This window comes from Oncorhynchus tshawytscha, linkage group LG26, assembly GCF_018296145.1.
Source record: "Oncorhynchus tshawytscha isolate Ot180627B linkage group LG26, Otsh_v2.0, whole genome shotgun sequence".
NCBI classification, from domain to species: Eukaryota; Metazoa; Chordata; class Actinopteri; order Salmoniformes; family Salmonidae; genus Oncorhynchus; species Oncorhynchus tshawytscha.
The window spans coordinates 41,596,282-41,616,469 of NC_056454.1; the positions used below are offsets into that span (position 1 = coordinate 41,596,282).

The 20,188-nt window shown below is 41.7% G+C and overlaps 1 protein-coding gene across 1 annotated transcript in view; it reads left to right on the forward strand.

The window, feature by feature from the left end:
• The first annotated feature begins 1,834 nt into the window (after nucleotides 1–1,834).
• Nucleotides 1,835–20,188, forward strand: part of LOC112225623 (R3H domain-containing protein 1) — a 63,214-nt gene continuing 44,860 nt past the window's right edge. The window contains 1 exon segment of the mRNA XM_042306656.1: nucleotides 1,835–2,039. The gene's annotated coding sequence lies outside the window, so the exon portion shown is untranslated.

Below are 20,188 nucleotides of genomic sequence, written 5' to 3' on the forward strand. Positions count from 1 at the left end.
ATGGCTAGATGATGCACTGTCGTTCTGTCAGCACATATCAAAGCTGCAAAAGTTAAATCTAGACTTGGTTTCCTCTATCGTAATCACCCCTCTTTCACTCCAGCTGCCAAACTAACCCTGATTCAGATGACCATCCGACCCATGCTAGATTACGGAGACATAATTTATAGATCGACAGGTAAGGGTGCTTTCGAGCGGCTAAGAGATTCTTTACCATTCAGCCATCAGATTTGCCACCAATGCTCCTTATAGGACACAACACTGCACTCTATACTCCTCTGTAAACTGGTAATCTCAGTATACCTGTCTAAAGACCCACTGGTTGATGCTTATTTATACAACTCTCTTAGGCCTCACCCCCACTCTATCTGAGATATCTACTGCAGCCCTCATCCTCCACATACAACACCTATTCTGCCAGTCATATTCTGTTAAAGGTCCCCAAAGCACACATCCCTGGGTCGCTCCTCTTTTCAGTTCGCTGCAGCTAGCGACTGGAACAAGCTGCAACAAACACTCAAACTGGACAGTTTTTTCTCAATCTCTTCATTCAGACTCAATCATGGACACTCTTACTGACAGTTGTGGCTGCTTTGTGTGATGTATTGTTGACTCTACCTTCTTGCCCTTTGTGCTGTTGTCTGTGCCCAATAATGTTTGTACCATGTTTTGTGCTGCTACCATGTTCTGTTGCTACCATGTTGTTGTTGTGTTACTACCATGCTGTGTTGTCATGTGTTGCTGCCTTGCTATGTTGTTGTCTTAGGTCTCTCTTTATATAGTGTTGTGTTGTCTCTCTTGTTGTGGTGTGTGTTTTGTTTTATATTTATATATTTAAAAAAAAATCCCAGGCCAGTCCCCGCAGGAGGCCTTTTGCCAGTCTGTCATTGTAAATAAGAATTTGTGCTTAACTGACTTGCCTAAAATAAATGTTAAATAAATATAAATAAATTCTTACTTGTGCCTCGATTTGGCAGTCTCATCCAGATCAACATGGCATTTGTTGTTCTTTATGATAGCTACATTAGCATTTCATTTTTGGGGAGTAAATACAAGCGAATATATTGATAAAAGTCACCTTGTCCTACACGGCTATCAAAACGTGACGCCAGGGTACGCCTACACGAAGCACTGCTCTTATTTGACTTGTTTCTAAAATACCTTGGGAAAAATGAATGGTGGAAAAACGATAGATAGGAACCATTTCCCTGTTTGACCCCTCGGTTGTATGGGTATTGCGACTCATACTGTGGTACTCTGTAGAATTTTAAAGAGGGGTTCGCCCCCGTCTCAGTCAGAGAGCAACTTTTTCGACAACAAAAAAAGTGTACAATAATTTACTTCTCACAGCTAGTAGGTAAGTGATTGGACAGGACTTGGGGTGCGTTTGTGAATTGCCTCAAGTATGTCAGAGTGAGTTCTCGGTCGTTAGTAAAGTCAAAGCTTTGTCAGATTATGTTCTTAATAAATTCAGAGCGTTTTGCTATCAAAGCGTTTAGAGCGCACGCTGGAAGCTCTGGCCGACGATTTGGGTTGATATGAGCCTTCCGACCTCACATCAGCAGTCAAGATAACTGGTTAAAGTTGGCTAACTTACTTACAGGCATTAATGAGAGAACACCTCACTCTGACCATTTTACTCACCCTAGCAAAACTAGTTAGACTGTTTTCTTGAGCGTTTGTGATTAACTAAGCTGCTGGTAGCAATTTTAATTACGTTTTTTTTTTGTTTTTGCCAACGTTTACTTGACATCGGTCGTAATCATATTCAACTGGTGTTGCGCGTCGTAAATTCATCAGTTAGGTCAATGCTTTGGCAGACACGACAGTGCTCTGAAATAGAAGTAGATAGTGAATGTACGGACGCACCCGCCGATGTCACTCATTGGCTCCACTCTGCCTTCCACCGATCTGTCAGACCGTTGCAGACGCGCTGCCTCCCCCTCGCCAAGCTCTCATGTTGCCGATTCTGACTGGAAATAGAAAAAAATATATATACACACACCGCTGAACATATAACTCAAAAGTTATCGCAGCCGGTAAGGACAATTTTTAATGGTTTATAAATGTAACATGTTATTTTGTTATGAACATAATTTGCGCAGCTAAGTATGCTTGCTAACTAAACGGCGTCCAATGGCGAGGAAGGCAATGTGTTGACGAAGCTTTGGCCTAACTGAAAGTAGCTAGCTAGCTAACCAGTCGCATAAAAACAAGGGACTCTTCCTGACGTGTCGTGCTGACAGAACTAGCAAACTAGCTAGTCGTCCTTTAAAAAAAAAAAAATCTACCAAAAACTGGTTACTAATATTTATAACTGAGTCGGCTGGTTAGGTCTTTTTTTAAACATTTTTTTACAGAAGTGTCTTGTTAGCGAGTATATGCTAACGTTACCATGTGAGGCCTGCCATTACTTGCTAGCCACCAATTAGCTTCGTTCGTAGCTAGTGTCAATGCACAAAGTCCGAGCTACAAAGTTAGTTAGCGAGTTACGTGTAATAATATAACGTTACGCTCTATTAGTAAGACAATCGAGGTAGTTATGTGACCCGGTCGAGTTGATAACCGGTAACTGACGTCAGTTCATATGGAACAAGTTATTGCTGTTTGAAAGTAACCTTAACTACGTAAGTTACCGGTGGATGTTGGATTTTGTAATGCGATGAAAGGTAACTTTCATGTTTGGAGAGCTTGCAGTGCTAGCCGAACTAAACCTATCTGGCTACAATATCCATGTGCAGTAGTTAGTTACATCGTTGTCACTACAGTAAGGTGACAATGACGTTTATCGTCTGTGGTGTTCCTCCAACTTTGGAAATAGAATGGAGATATTTAGGCCTACTTCTGGCTGACTCGCATGCTGAAACGTATCCCGTAACTAGCTACTGGTGGGCATTCGGAGTTTTGTACCAGCCTAGCACTAAACACCCGTTTCAAAACAATCAAGTATAGTATTTTTTTGTATCACTATTTCATTGTAGGTGATTCAACAATGTAGGGTACTTGGTAATTCTACAATGGGAAAATAAATATGACCTAATCATACCTTGGCAGGAGAGGAGTTCATAATCACAGGCATCGATAATCATTGACCTCTTCCTAGTTTGATATTTGCATGGACATATGCCTGCAAACTTGTGATTTTATAGGATTGTTTACCAAATTTATGATGCATCGCTGAGTAATTTAAGTACTTTTGCAATTGTAGGATTTCCCCTCTTGGAACAGGATACACTACATTTCCAATGTCCACACATTAACATTAGTTGGACTATCTGCTCAATGGTTTGCACGTCATGTTCTATATTTAGGCCAGATCTATGGTATTTGTCTTTTTACATTTGTTTTGGATGCCTTATAAGGCTACCATGAACAGAAGTTGCTCATAGATTGACAGCAAGAGATTATTTCCTGTGTCACAGGTCTACACACAATATTGTATGTGGTCTACCTTATACCCAGTTTTCATCTTTTATTAAAAGATTGTGGTGGAAATTCACATGGTGAAGGAAGAGGTGAGGTGTAATGGCCAAGAAAATGGTTTCTCTATTGTGCCTCACTGACTGATATCCCACAAGATAGATAACAGTACATCCTCCAAAGCAATAAATAGTTCATCACCTGGGGGAAGATCTTCCTCTCCTCCCAGCCCTGCAACTACTGCACATTTCAAAACCACATTATTGGCTAGTTTTCTTTAGGGTTGCCCAGCGGCACCTCAATGTTAAGACACCTGTCTGCCTTTGAGTGGTTCATAATAGCTACATGTGGGGTTTGTCAGGGTAGCTACACTGACTGTCAAACTGCTGAAGGGCAATTCCACTGTAACAATGAATGACAAAAACACATTTACTTGAACTGTGCGCCTATGCAAAGTTTGGTAACCGAATTACGGCACCAAAAGCACAAAACGTAATTATTTTACCAAACTTTCCATCTGCCCTAGGGATGTGACAAATTTACATTTATCAACATTTAAACAGCCTTTTATTGTTTAAACTTTTTTAAAAAAAGACATGAATTCAATGTGGTTCTGCATATGACCGCTAGGGGGCAATGTAGTTCAATCTGCCCCAGTCCTGGCTAACTACATACTGGTACCACAGCAACAATGTCATAAACCCTGCCTATTTCTACAATTTCTCTTATGTGATTTAAACCAAACCTTGTCTTTAATCCTAACCTTAACCACAATGCTAACCTTATGCCTAACCTTAAATTAATGAATACACAGCCAATTTTGACTTTGACTGTGGTAACCGCACTTACCTTAGTGCTATCCCCCACTCAGCAACGATGGTATTAGTGCTGTTTTATGTTCTGTTGTGTGCCTCCATGTTCTCAGTACGTACTTCATGTCCCACTTCTCATCGATGTGATGGCTCATTGCAGTGATTTGTGACAAACGTGTTCATAGACGTCCAACAATCTGTTCAAGCTACCTATGGTGTTTGAGAGCTCGGGCGTTGCACTTGCCAAGCAATCATTGTACAATTGCTTCATCGGGGCTGTCATGTTTTTTTTTTTGGACATGGTATCTTGTAGTCTTCTGGTTTTAGATATGCTATTGATGCCGACATCCTCTACCATTGACAATTGCAGTATATCAACTGCAATCATTTTTGTAATCAGCGCTGTGACTCTCACTCTGTCCCTTATTGCACTGTTGCCACTAGCTCTATTACACCTCGCAAAGTTAGCATTTAATCACCTTCTCATTTGACTTATTAAAGTATTGTCATACAGGACTTTGCTGCTCTCACTCGGGCCATTTTTTTGACCTGTTAATGAAGATGATGTGCGTAGTGCTTTATGTTTGTGGTAGATAATTAGAAAAATGCATATCTCTTCGTAATGTTACAGCATTGTTCCATTAGGTATGTGAACTCAGTGTGGTTGGCAAAATATTTTGTGGTTTGTGAACGCCAAAGGATTTCAGACCCCTCAAAAGAGCCCCCGAACCAAACGAGAGAGTCTGAGTTTGGTTCGCTTGAATTCCACGGTCCGGTTGCCTTTTTAGGGAAATGTGAACACAAAGCTCCCAGGTTCGCTTGTCACAGACTATTGCAACACTGTTTCCCCTACCATAAACCCTCTCATTTTGTGTGTCACAATAAAGAGAATATGATGTGCCGGTTTGCAGAAAAAAACATGGGCTGTTTTTGGTTAGTGCTATTGATTAGCGATTTTCAAGGATACACAGAAATTTCAAAACGTGTTTTTAGTTCAAATGAATTGTTTGCAATATGTGCTCTATAAGGCTAATAGATTCATCAGCTGTTTATTTGATTGTAAAGTTTGATAGGGCTGGGTGATATGGACAATATCATAACACAATATTTTTGGTAATAGTCATTGGTCTGTTAGTGGTAGATTTGCGATAGTTTTTCTTCACATTGCAGTTGTCTTTTTGGTTTGGGATCGTTAATGTTTAGGGATTTATTTCTATGTTTAAATGTTCACACCTTAATCTGCACTGTTCTTGAAGTAAATGTGTTTTGTAATAATGTCTGTGGAAATTGTTAAAAGTAGTCCTTGTGAATAGTTATGTGGCTTGTTTAACTTTGCAATCATTGTTTTTGTTTTACATACATTTGAAAGTGAACAATCTGACTGTCACTGTTATACTGTTGAATTGCCCTGAACTGGTTCTGCCTGTGTCTGAGGGTTAGGACATACACTAATGCATCAGGACACCCATTTACTTAAGGACATTAAGCCAATTTGCAAGATACTCCGCTGAGACAAGGCGTTCAAACAAGTGCTATCGTCGGTCGGTCCTGTGGTTGCAACTGAAGTGACTTCCCAGCACTGAGCAGCCACTGCTGTGTGCCATGAGGTCCAGACTTTGCCTTGCCTTAGCTCCTAGAGAGACACGATTATCTGTCAGGGTAAAAAAAATAAAAATAAACGCTGAATAAAGAACCACCTGTCTAGTATCATGCCTTGGTCTCATCTTTCGTTTCTCTCTCCAGATAGGCTACGTCCCCGACTGTAATGTTCTCAAGTCCAGGTTTGTCAGACTGTCTAATCGCATTACAGCTAATCTCAGCCTCAGTATTGTTTGGCAATGGTCTCTTTTTTCTTTTCTTCTCCCCCTGGTCTGTATCTCTCTGGAAGATATCAATGGAGCTGATGTGATGCATAGGTTGCTAGCTTCCCAAATGGCTCCCTATTAAGTGCATTAGATTTGACAAGATCCCTATGGTGCCTGGTCAAAAGTAGTGCACTACATAGGGAATAGAGTGCCATAGCGAATAGTGCCATATATATGGGCTCCCGGGGAAAGGAGAAACAGAAAAAAATGTCAGTCTTCATTAGGCCCAGGAAGCTCTCACCTGAGTAACTGCTGGGCTTTGCACGGCTCGCGTTTGCAAACACAGCAATAATGTATCGTTGCCCCACTTAAAATACACACACACACACACACACACAACACACACAATGTTTAGTAGGGCTGTGACAATACCAGTGTATATACCATATTTTTTTCCATGGCAAAAATGAAATCCCAATGCAGACAACTCTTAGGTCCTTTTAAAAACCTGCTGTATGTAAAATACTTTGTTATAGCTTGGAAAATAAATACATGTGACTCTGGATGAAAACATGTTTTTTTTTCTGACATTAGAGCTGTTTTTTGTATAGAAGTTAAATCCGTTTGTTTCCTTGTTATGGTACTAGCGAGTATTGCAACACTGCTATCGCCCCGGCCCTAATGTTTTACCATACTGTATCCTGATTTATTATTATTTTTTTGATACAGCCTGCATTTTTATTGACCACATTGTGAATGACTAATCTAGCTACATGTTTTCATATTTCATGTAGCTAGCTAGCTAACATATTCATGCTTCACCTATTCCTCTCTGATAAGATACCATTGGACAAACATGCTTATTGAGGCCTATACCAGCACCAGGCAGTATTAGCTAACTTGCTACATTTTGCTCTGACTCTTAGCTAGCTAGCTTGCTAAAAGTAATAACTAACGATTTAGCATTAGCGGCTAACACAAATTATTTTAGCAACACCTTGCTAAGAAAAGACAAATTGGCAAACAGTATTTTGCAGACAGTAAGATACTTTGTGTAATTATAGAATGCTTGTGGAAAGCAGCATGCCGCCAACATTGTCGCACCCATCTGACTATGTGGAGTGGACGGCAAGAAAGTGCTCTGGACTCCGTGGTCGAGCAACTGCTCTGTCCTTGAGTGAGGGGCAGAGCTTGGTGTGGTTAGCAGGAGAGGGAGAGAGATGACTCGACACAAATGAGTAACCTATAAAAACTGACATTATATGCGTTTCACATTTAACAAATCGAACATTGAAGTACCATTTATAGAAGGTAAAGTAAAAACCCAAACTGGTGTGTGCATCAATACTGGTATTGTAAATTACGGTATACCGCCCAGCCCTAGGATTTGAATATTGTGAGAAGATGCCACAACAGGGTATAAAATCAATTCTAGCTCTTAAAGGAGCAGTAGCCTGCAACTTTCGATTACAGCATTATTTAATCTGCATTTAAATTATTTTTTTTACTACTGACATGTAAATATTAATGGTATCTTCTGATTGCATTTATTTAAAATATGATTTTTGTAATTGTAATCTATTAGCTTCCAAAATGAAAGTAGCTGTATCTAGATGTCTTACAACAAATTCTGATGGAATGGCTTGTCCTGCACTTTGTTAAAAACCCAGAGTACTTTGATTGAATGTTAGAATTTTTTTGTTGGTTCCTTTCTAAACATAGCAATGTGAATGCAAAGAGGACTCAGACCACAAAATAGGTCAAGTGAACTTGCAAAACAGTTGAGTCCTTATTCAATGGCAAGGGCAGTGTGAATACAATGATAACAGACTTATTTTGCTTTGTTTTTACCCCAAAGTTCACTTTAAAGAGCATTGATATTGGTTCTTTTAAAGAGGGCTATATGTGAAAACACCCTAAACTAGAGGTCGACCGATTATGATTTTTCAACACCGATACCGATTTATTGGAGGACCAAAAAGTTTTGTACAACGCCCCTCAGACCAGAACATACATGACCTATTTTTCTCTCCATATCCCGGGATTTCAACCGCAAGTTCTGGACATTTATACCTGGATCTTGCAGCTAGCTAAATCAAATCAAATGAGATAGCTAGCTGCTATCCGTGTGTCTATTGGCTTACGTCGATCCCGGAGCAGACATCAATTATTCCGGAGCTAGCCAGCTGAAGAGTTCCATCAGCCACTCCTGGGCTACAATCACCTATCCGGGCCCATTTTACTGCCAATGTGGAGCCCCACCGGGCCTTCACGACTGGACTACCGACGTTATCTGCCCTAGGGAGTTATCCAACGGGCCACTCCGTCGCGACGTTACCTGAACGCCCATCTGCGGCCCACTAATCGTTAGCTGTCTTATCGGCTGCTATCTGAATAAGTGTATCGGACCATTTTTCTTGGGTCACTATAACTATATCTATTTTGCCAATTGGATTAATCTCCTCTACCACACGGAACCCCACTAATCTACCGATGGAAACGCACGAGGTGGCTAAAAACAGACCTCCATCCTATGCTAGCTTGCTACCGATGGCCCGGCTAGCTATCTGAATCGCTGTGACCCCAACCAACCTCACTACTCACTGGACCCTTATGATCACTCGACTAAGCATGCCTCTCCTTAATGTCAATATGCCTTGTCCATTGCTGTTCTGGTTAGTGTTTATTGGCTTATTTCACTGTAGAGCCTCTAGCCCTACTCACTGTACCTTATCCAACCTTTCAGTTCCTCCACCCACACATGCGATGACATCACCTGGTTTCAATGATCCTTCTAGAGACAATATCTCTCTCATAATCACTCAATACCTAGGTTTACCTCCACTGTATTCACATCCTACCATACCTTTGTCTGTACATTATACCTTGAAGCTATTTTATATCCCCCAGAAACCTCCTTTTACTCTCTGTTCTAGACGACCAATTCTCATAGCTTTTAGCCGTACCCTTATCCTACTCCTCTGTTCCTCTGGTGATGTAGAGGTGAATCCAGGCCCTGCAGTGCCTAGCTCCACTCCTATTCCCCAGGTGCTCTCTTTTGATGACTTCTGTAACTGTAAAAGCCTTGGTTTCATGCATGTTATCATTAGACGCCTCTCCAAGTTTGTTTTTTATTCACTTTAGCTTTAGCACACTCTGCCAACCTGGATGTTCTAGCCGTGTCTGAATCCTGGCTTAGGAAGACCACCAAAAATTCTGTCATTTTCATCCCTAACTACAACATTTTCAGACAAGATAGAATGGCCAAAGGGGGCAGTGTTGCAATTAGAGGTCGACCGATTATGAGTTTTCAATGCCGATAACGATTATTGGGAGGACAATAAAAGCCTTTTTTCCCCCCTTAAATTAATTTTTTATAATTAATTTTTTAAACATTTATTTGTAATAATGACAATTACAACAATACTGAATGAACACTTATTTTAACTTAATATAATACATCAATAAAATCAATTTAGCCTCAAATAAATAATGAAACATGTTCAATTTGGTTTAAATAATGCAAAAAAAAGTGTTGGAGAAGAAAGTAAAAGTGCAATATGTGCAATGTAAGAAAGCTAATGTTTAAGTTCCTTGCTCAGAACATGAGAACATATGAAAGCTGGTGGTTCCTTTTAACAGGAGTCTTCAATATTCCCAGGTAAGAAGTTTTAGGTTGTAGTTATTATAGGAACATTTCTCTCTCTACCATTTTGTATTTCATATACCTTTGACTATTGGATGTTCTTATAGGCACTTTAGTATTGCCAGTGTAACAGTATAGCTTCCGTCCCTCTCCTCGCCCCTACCTGGGCTCGAACCAGGAACACATCAACAACAGCCACCCTCGAAGCAGCCTAACCCATGCAGAGCAAGGGGAATAACTACTCCAAGTCTCAGAGCGAGTGACGTTTGAAACGCTATTAGCGCGCACCCCACTAACTAACTAGCTAGCTATTTCGCATCGGTTACACCAGCCTAATCTCGGGAGTTGATGGGCTTGAAGTCATAAACAGCACAATGCTTGAAGCACAGCAAAGAGCTGCTGGCAAAACGCACGAAAGTGCTGTTTGAATGAATGTGTACGAGCCTGCTGCTGCCTACCGTCGCTCAGTCCGACTCCTCTATCAAGTTTTAGACTTAATTATAACATAATAACACACAGAAATACGAGCCTTAGGTCATTAATATGGTCGAATCCACAAACTATCATCTCGAAAACAAGACGTTTATCATTTCAGTGAAATACGGAACCGTTCCGTATTTTATCTAACGGGTGGCATCCATCAGTCTAAATATTCCTGTTACATTGCACAACCTTCAATGTTATGTCATAATTATGTAAAATTCTGGCAAAATATTTTACAACGGGCCAGGCGGCCGAAACTGTTGCATAAACCCTGACTCTGCATGCAATGAACGCAAGAGAAGTGACACAATTTCGCCTGGTTAATATTGCCTGCTAACCTGGATTTCTTTTAGCTAAATATACAGGTTTAAAAAATATATACTTGGGTATTGATTTTAAGAAAGGCATTGATGTTTATGGTTAGGTACACATTGGAGCAAGGACAGTCCTTTTTCGCGAATACGCACTGCATCGATTATATGCAACGCAGGACATGCTAGATAACTACACATGGTTGATGATATTACTAGTTTAACTAGTGATTGTGATTGATTTGTTTTTTATAAGATAAGTTTAATGCTAGCTAGCAACTTACCTTGGCTTACTGCATTCGTGTAACAGGCAGGCTCCTCGTGGAGTGCAATGAGAAGCAGGTGGTTAGAGCGTTGGACTAGTTAACCGTAAGGTTGGAAGATTGAATCCCTGACTGACAAGGTAAAAATCTGTCGTTCTGCCCCTGAACAAGGCAGTTAACCCACCTTTCCTAGGCCGTCATTGAAAATAAGAATGTGTTCTTAACTGACTTGCTTAGTTAAATAAAGGTGTAAAAAATCGGTGTCCAAAAATACAAGTTTACGATTGTTATAACTCGGCCCTAATTAATCAGCCATTCTGATTAATCGGTCGACCTCTATCCTAAATCTGTTTTGAAATGTGTGAATAAGTGGTATTACTGGAACAGCGAGGCCAACAGGTTTTGTGGGGGTGAATGGATACATTTTTTAAATATATATATATATATATATAAATAAATAAATAACTCTGAGACACATGCGGTATGCTGCTAGTCAATAGTTATGTGCTCGGTGGCTGCCCTTTGGGTCCATTGGATGCTGTCTGTCAGTCACAAGGGTGCTGCTGGTCAATTAGAATTCATCGTGATGAGAATGGTGACAGGGGTCCAGGTTCTAGAAATATGACCACTCCTTTGTGAAGACTGTAGGACAGGGAGGTGGGACTGATGAATAGGGGGCTTTCTAACCTTTGAGCTCTAGCCTATCATCATTGTGTGTCTGACTGGCTAATTGATTCATATTTGGTCATTCATTAATCATCCAAAGGGAGTAGTTTATTAATTTGTGTCCCTTCTCGTTATTGATATGGTTTATGGAAAAGGTACGGCTCTAAAATGCTGGCATGCTCCTGCTCAGCCCAGTCCAAGAAATGGTGGAACCAACTTCCCCCTTAAAGCTAGGACAGCAGAGTCCCTGCCCATCTTCCAAAAACATCTGAACCCCCCCCACTTAACCAGCACTGGCACTTGACCCCCACCCAATCCCTCTCTTCTAGCTCTCACTCTACTGATGGCTACATTATTACTTTCTATGCCTGTGATATGTGGTTGTCCCGCCTAGCTATCTTAAGATGAATCTGCTAATTGTAAGTTGCTCTGGATAAGAGCTTCTGCTAAATGACTGAAATATAAATGTAACTTTGTTTGGCATTGCTTCTCTTCCTAGTTGTTCGATCCTAGGGGAACTGGTACATTGCAGAGAGCTGAGGGATATCTTTTTGATAAATCGCCTTTCAACATTCACATTTTAAGTCTGTTTTGGAACATATCTCATTGACGGAAAACATGCAATGAATGACGTGTGTGCTACAAGAAAAGAGAACAAAAATGTATTAATTCCATAACAAATATGAATGGGGCAAATAAAATCTAAAAGAAATGTGCTCTGAAAATTATCTGAAACATGAGAATCTTTCAGGCTCCATGCGATCTCCCCTCCACAGGCAGGGCTTGACATGAACTTTTTTTGTCCAGAAGCTCAAGTAAAAAAAAATGCACACCCAGTATCTCTCCTGGAGGATAGTTGGCCACTCTGCAACATTACAATTACAACTAAATACTTTTGATGTCTTTAAAATAATTCCCCCTTTCAATGAACCAGGGATCAATTGGCTAAGGTGGGCGAGGTAGATGACTATGATGTTTGTCTAAGGTAAAAATCGGAAGTGTTCAGAGGAAATCTTGACAGCATAGGAGTTACTTGTCAATTAGGCTGTTCTAATAATATATATTTTTTTACTTTGTCAGTATTACATGGCCAATTTTGAATAGAGGAAAATCCTAGCCAATGCTTGAGAAGGCAACATTGGTATCATCAACTGCGCTGCCCCATGGGTAGCCCGGTCACTGCTGGCTCCGATAGAGCCTGGACTCAAACCAGGATCTCTAGTGACAGAGCCTTAGACCACTGCCACTCGGGAGGCCCATTGCTGACAAATTTTTTTATTGTTGATTTCTACTCTATCACTCTCGCTTGCTCCTCTCGCTTTCTCTATTTTTGCTGTGAAATTGTGAACGGCAGAATCCTGATTCCTCAACACCTTGTTTAAAAGTTAAAGCTGCATATCCCTGTTTTACCTTCACCCTTTTCATGTGGCTTCCATCAGAACTTTGACCTGACACAAGATTTGTTGGGAGTTTTTCTTTTTGAGGCAGGCAGACAGCAGTTTTATCTATTCGCCTATACAGTGGCCCAAGTGCTGGCTTTAAAACCATTACACCCTCACCCCCATCAGTCTTTTATGTTGTATGAATGCGCTCTGAATCCTTGAGTCATCCATCATCAGAAAAGGGTCACGGAGCCAATTAAATTTACACAATATTAAGGAATAACCTAGGATGGCTGGCTGGGGGTTTATATCATTCTCCACAGAATGAGTGCATCTCTTGGACAGTGTTAGGTATTTCTATTACGTTCAGTTCCCTGAAAGCGAGTACAACCGATAACATAAAAGAACTGAGTGTTCAGGGTTGCCGTCTGGTCTGTCCTTCGCCTGGGCTTCAATGATACCTTTCCCTCCAATGTTCCCTCCCTCCCTGCAGTCTGCCATCCAGGTGGGGGGTCCACCAGCACCAGGCTCTGTCAAATCAAGGTAGAGGTCGACCATTAGGATGAGGGTTGACCTAATTAGAATATATGCCTGGCGAAACCCTGCTCTCTCCCAGGACCCCCACAGATATTTTCTGCGGCAGCCCCTACTCCTGCATATTTTTCACACCAATAGAGAGGGGGAGAGCGGGGTGGGGGGGCAGACAGAGCGGCAATTGTGCAGAACGCTCACCCTGTCATCTGTGCTCCTGTGCAGCGCAGAGCCACTGTTGCAGGTAGGGGTTCACAGCTGACGAGCTCCCCTCTAATTGCTACCGATCTCTCCCATGTGCTTCTAATTAGTTTCTTCTCCCCTAGCAATTTTTCTCGTAGAGAATTGCAGATTGCCGATAGAGGGAGAGCGAGGGAAACGCTGTCTCTCTGGTCCCTATAGGGGTTTAATATCGCTCTACAAACACTGTTGCCCTTTCCCTGTAGTGGATACTAAGCTGCTCTGCATATACCTGTGCAATAGAAAAGGTCAATCACTTGGGAGGGGGGGGGTTGCACGGAGACTCTCGCCAAAAACAACTGAAGAGGAGGCTGATGATACTCTGCTCCACATGGTGGGGCATGTGTGGGAAGATGCCAGTCTGGGTGTGTGCTGCATCGTACGCCTGCCTGTCGCTCTGGGAATCAATAAATGTGAGCAGTGACCTGTCACTTCCAGCATTACTATGCTGTGTTTGTTTATGAAGTCTGGGCTGGGGAAACTGTCTGGAGTCGCATATTCATTTTGTTTCTCTGGCTTGGGGGAAGAAAAAACACCAACGATGTAATGTTATCGGTTGCTAAGAAACACGGTGTCCTATAAAAAGCCCGGGGGGGGGAATGGTGATCTTCAGATCAATAGATATAGTGTACCGGGGGTCGTCATTTGAGGTTCACGGTGGTTTGCCATCGGAAACCACCACAGATATGTTCTGCAAACACATTTTCATTGCATTAAAACAATCTACAACTTTGCCGTTGTTGATTGGGCTGAAAATTGCCATAGACCTCATAATACGAAATTATCACGATACTTAGGTGCAAATACGATATTGTGTTGCGACTCTATACTGAGCAAAAAAATGAACTCAACATGTAAATTGTAAGTCCCATGTTTCATTAGCTGAAATATAAGATCCCAGAAATGTTCCATATACACAAAAAAAATGTATTTCTCTCATTTTGTGCACACATTTGTTGACATCCCTGTTAGTGAGCGTTTCTCTGCCAAGATAATCCTTCCACCTGACAGGTGTGACATATCAAGAAGCTGATTAAACGGCATGATCATTACACAGGTGTATCTTGTGCGGAGGACAATGAAAGGCCACTCTAAAATGTGCAGTTTTGTCATACAACACAATGCCACAGATGTCTCAAGCTTTGAGGGAGATTGCAATTGACATGCTGACTGCAGGAATGTCCACCAGAGCTGTTGCCAGAATTTAATGTTAATTTCTCTATCATAAGCTGCCTCCAGTGTCGTTTTTAAAGAATTTGGCAGTACTTCCAACCGGCCTCATAACTGCTGACTACGTGTAACCAAGCCAGCCCAGGACCTCCACATTCGGCTTCTTCACCTGCGGGATCGTCTGAGACCAGCCACCCAGACAGCTGATTAAACTGTGGGTTTGCACAAAAAAATAATTTCTGCTGTCAGAAACCGTCTCAGGGAAGCTCATCTGCGTGCTCGTCGTCCTCACCAGGGCCTTGACCTGATGGCAGTTCGGCAGCGTAACCGACATCAGTGGGCAAATGCTCAACTTCGATGACCACTGGCACGCTGGAGAAGTGTGCTCTTCACTGTTTCAACTGTAGCGTGCAAATGGTTGTGTATGGTATCGTATCGGCAAGCGGTTTGCTGATGTCATTGTTGGGAACCCCAAGTGCTCCATGGTGGCAGTGAGGTTATAGCATAAGCTATGAACAACGAACACAATTGCATGTTATTGATGGCAATTTGAATGCACAGAGATACTGTGATGAGATCCTGTGGCCCGTTGTCGTGCCATTCATCCGCTGCCATCACCTCGTGTTTCAGCATTATGAATGGCCCCATGTCTCAAGGATCTGTACACAATTCCTGGAAGCTAAAAATGTCCCAGTTCTTTCATGGCTTGTATATTCACCAGCCATGTCACCCATTTGAGCATGTTTGGGTTGATCTGCATCGACAGTGTAGGACTACGGGTTCCAGGTTCCTAGGTGTTCCATGGATTGGGACCACATGCCACAATCAACAGCCTTATCAACTTTATGCGAAGGAGATGTGTCGAGATGCAAGAAACAAATGGTGGTCACTAGATACTGACTTGTTTCCTATCCTTTAAAATTTAAAAAAAATTTTTTAGTTCTCTGTCCAACAGTTTCCCAGTTGTGAAATCCATAGATTAGGGCCTAAGACATTTAATTCAATTGATTGATTTCCTTATAAGGAACTGTAAAATCTTTGAAATTGTTGCGTTTTATATTGTTCAGTGTATGTATTGTGGTTCGATATTGCGATTTGATATAACAAATGTATTGTTCACTGTATGTCTGCTGCAGGGGGACATGATAAAGCCATGAGATAATGAGTTTGAGGTAAAACATGTTGGCTCACCATTTTAAAGCATTTTTAAAAAATATTGAGAACTAGCTATAGGGGGATAAATATCTGAGTTCTGGCGCAGGTACAGCCGACTAGCGCTAGCTAACGTCAACCCCCCACCCCACTTGTCCTTCCATCTCAGTGACATATGCCGAACCCAGAGTCTGTGCAGCCCCGTTTCCTGCCTCTGCTCTAATGAGGATGGAACACTTTCCCCAACACAGAGGGAAAGGAGAGAACGAGGGGGAGAGAAAGAAAAGGCTCTCCCTACACCCCAAGGGACCTCATTAGGACTTTTTTTTGCCTTCCTAGAATGTGCATGAATCAGTATGTCCTTGGGGAAAAATGTAAATAAATGCATTTGTCACCTCTCTCTCTCTCTCATTTTTCCTCCCTCTTTCCTGAGAGCAAATTGCAATTCGAGTCTTAATTAGTAATCGCTGCCATTACGCTTTTTTTATTATGCAAATGAATTGGTCGAGCGTTTTGGAAGTGTTGTCTCACAAGCCCTGTGCCAGGTGTTTCCAAGCTGAATGCCGGGGACTTTGTTTTTGCATGTGAAAGAACAAAAAAGACAACAGCAGAGTGAAATCGTAGGACAAGCTATAATTATTTGACAGATTTTTCTCTTTTCCCAGCTATAGTGCTGGAATGACATGAGTGACGGTGCCACTTTGATATCCTTTGTTACAGCTTTGTGTGTGGGGGGTTACAGAATGTGGGGGTTTGGAGAATGTGGTGGCTGTTGAGTGTGAATTGGGACTGACTGCCACTTATTCAGGATCTCACTCATTTTTTTTCTGGGAAACCGTATTTGCCAAATGTGAATTGATACTCAGAAATCCAGAGTGTGTGCCTGACAACCGTGGCGCTGAAAAGCCTGCCTGTGTTTTTAGTCTAAGTTGTCCCTTCAGATTCTGTGGTCAAGGCTTCTTTTTATAGGAAGATTAGGGCACCCTGTCTGTCCCCTTCTGCAGTTCCTGGCCTCCTTTTCATGAACACCTAAACCTCCACATCTGAGAGAGGTTTGAGGCAAACAAAACTGAACCATGCATGAGAGCACCAGCTCTCTGGATGACTGATCTCACACACGTCAGCTATGGAGAGTGAGACCTTTTTAAATAGGCTAACATTCACATGGTCAGATGGATAACCAGGACTTGTACTCAGACCGTGCGCTGACTAGGGGTGTGAATGTTAACATTTAAAAGAAATTGAATCATTAACATTAAGAAAAAATCCCTAACCTGATATTTTTGTCTCCACAAAATAAAATCTCTGCAATTATCACAACTACCACTAACAGGTCCCGATCATCATAAAGGGATTACATTTTTATGTATTTTTTTTACAAATAGGCCTACCTAACGCAACAATGCTCTAATGTTAGTAAGAGGGGATATTAATCATTCAAATTATTTGCCACGGATATAAAGCGCTCAGCAAGTCATTGTCGTTAAGTTGGGGAAAAAACATTGGTTACAGAAATGATTGCAGTTGATATGCAGCCATTGTCAATGGCCTACTTGAGTTGAGGTAATTTGCTAAATTAAGTTTAGCAAGCGCCATTTTGAGCCATGACTCGCACTGCTGAAACGGATGCGTGCGTCTTTCTCGTCAATATCGCTGTTTATTGCCATTTCAACAGGGTGTTATTCCCTTTACAACTGGAATTGAGACCAACAGTAAACGGCATTAGAAAGCAACAATCTTCCATTCTGGATCTTGCCTAGGTTTGGGGGTGGTGTGTGTCGTAACCTCATTTTTAAATGGCACACTGTAGCAGTTAGAAAAAAAGACGACTTCTTTATTATTCCTTAACTGCAGCTTGTAATAGGAACACATTTCCCTACTTTAATCAACCAGTCCATTTTGAATTCGTTAAAGGTTTTGTGATTTAGTTATGTTTTAAAGGCAATCATGTCTTTAGGCCTAATGGGAGCTGTGTGTGTGTGTGTGTGTGTGTGTGTGTGTGTGGGGAGCAGTGAGCTTGGGTGTGCAGCGTGTGTGTGGGGTGCGGTTGCATCGAAATTGAGTGAGCCACAACAAAGGGAAAAGAGAATGTAGGGAGAACTGTGATCATTTGGCTAGGTACATTTTTTTGTGAGTCGCTAATGCACATAACAATTGAAAGAAACGTGAGTCAATGTGAATTAGCGGTTGTCTTCTGGACATAATGTCACCTGCCTCAAGCGGATTTCAGGTGCCGCCTGCTGTAGGACTGAGGTAGAACTTCATTGCCCCCTAGCGGCCATAGCATGCAAAAGGATTTGATGTGGAATTGTATAAAATGTTGTTATCGTTTTAACAGAAAACCGATAAAAAAACGGTAGTTTAAACATTAAGAACATTTTTCACATCACTAGCTCTGACCATGGCAAGTGTCTACACTGATATTTTCAACCTCTCCCTTACCCAGTTTGTAATACCTTCATGTTTCAAGCATACCACCATAGACCCTGTGCCCAAGAACGCCAAGGTAACCTGTCGAAATGACTATTGCCCCATGGCACTCACATCTGTAGCCATTTCAATGCTTTGATTTTTTTTTTTTTTTTTTTTTTTTGAAAGGCTGGTCATGGCTCACATCAACTTCATCCCATCCCAGACACCATGGACCCACTCCACCCGCATACCCCCCTCTCCCAACAGATCCACAGATGATGCAATCTTTATTGCACTCTACTCTGCCCTTTCCCACCTGGACAAGAGAAGCACTTATGTGAGAATGCTGTTCATTTATTATAGCTCAGTGTTCAACACCATAGTGTCGTCCAAGCTCATCACTAAGCTAAGGACCCTGGGACTAAACAACTCCCTCTACAAATGGATGCTGGACTCCCTAATGGACTGTCCCCAGGTGGTGAGGTTAAGCAACAACACATCCGCCACGCTGACCGTCAACTTGAGGGCCCCTCAGGGGTGCGTGCTTAGTCCCCTCTTGTACTCCCTGTTCACCCACGACTGCATGGCTGCCACAACTCCCAACACTAAGTTCACTGATGATATGACAGCGGTTGGCCTTATCACTGACGACGATGAGACTGCCTATAGGCAGGAGGTCCGTGACCTGGCAGTGTGGTGCCAGGACAACTACCTTTTCCTCAACGTCTGCAAGACAAAGGAGCTGATCGTGGACTACAGGAAACGGAGGGCCCCAATCCTCATCGACGGGGCTGTAGTGGAGCGGGTTGAGAGTATCAAGTTCCTCGTTGTCCACATCACTAAGGAATTAGAATATGGTCCACACTAGGTTTGGTTGGTAAACCGTATACTGGGGTGTTTGGAAATGGCAACTGGATGGTCGTCTGAATTTTTTTCCAATTTGTTGCTACTTTCTAAGTAAATGCTTGCAGTTAACTTGTGCAGTATGTTAGGAGGTAAAATGGATCACGTTCTTCATTTAACCTGTCACATTATTTTGCATGATGAAGCTGAGCCAGTCGAGTGTTTGTTTGTCAATGGCACAACGGATGAAAGCGTGAGCAGGTGAGTCCAGCTGTGTATTGACCGGGGTCGTGTTTTATATATATTATTATTTTTTGCCTCAATAGAGTGATCAAGGACATGCAACTATGAAAATTGCAACGCTATTTGGCTGTTAGCCACACAAGTTAACAAGCTTACAATGAAAAGGCACAGCATTTTAATTTTTTTATTTTACGATGCATGGCCATCATAATTGTTTATTATAGAAAGAATGTAGCTGGCTACATGTCCTTGTGTTTTGCTTAAAGTTCATCTTGAATTTTACAGGAGAAAATAGGCTTACCACACCAAGAAAAAATAAATAACAGGAGAAAAAGCTACACCAGTCAGAGCTCTGTCTGCTGATAAATACCAATTTGTGAATTCTCATCCTAGTGGAGAAGTGCATCTGAAGCACAAAATTAGTCTGATGCAGAAATTACAATAAGAAGCTTTTTAGCTCAGCATTTAGAAAACGCAGCAAGATATATATTTTCCTGAAAAAGAATTCTACATTAATGCAACCCCTAAGTTTAACTTGCTAGTCATCTAAGTAACTTACTGAATAAGGTGACAGAGCATCATATTGTGTAAACTTTCTGCCGTGTTTGAGAAATCAAAGCCCTTTGGTTGAGTTATTTGTGCAGCTGCCACGATCTTTTGATTTCCTTGCCTCTTTTTCTCCTCTACGTTTTCATTCTGAGCAGAGCAGGCAGGCCCGTTGCCTTTGTGACTCCAGACAGACCGAGTACACAGACAAGTATGCGTCAACTTTGTTCATTTGTTTATTTTCGTTTGAGCTTGTTAGCATA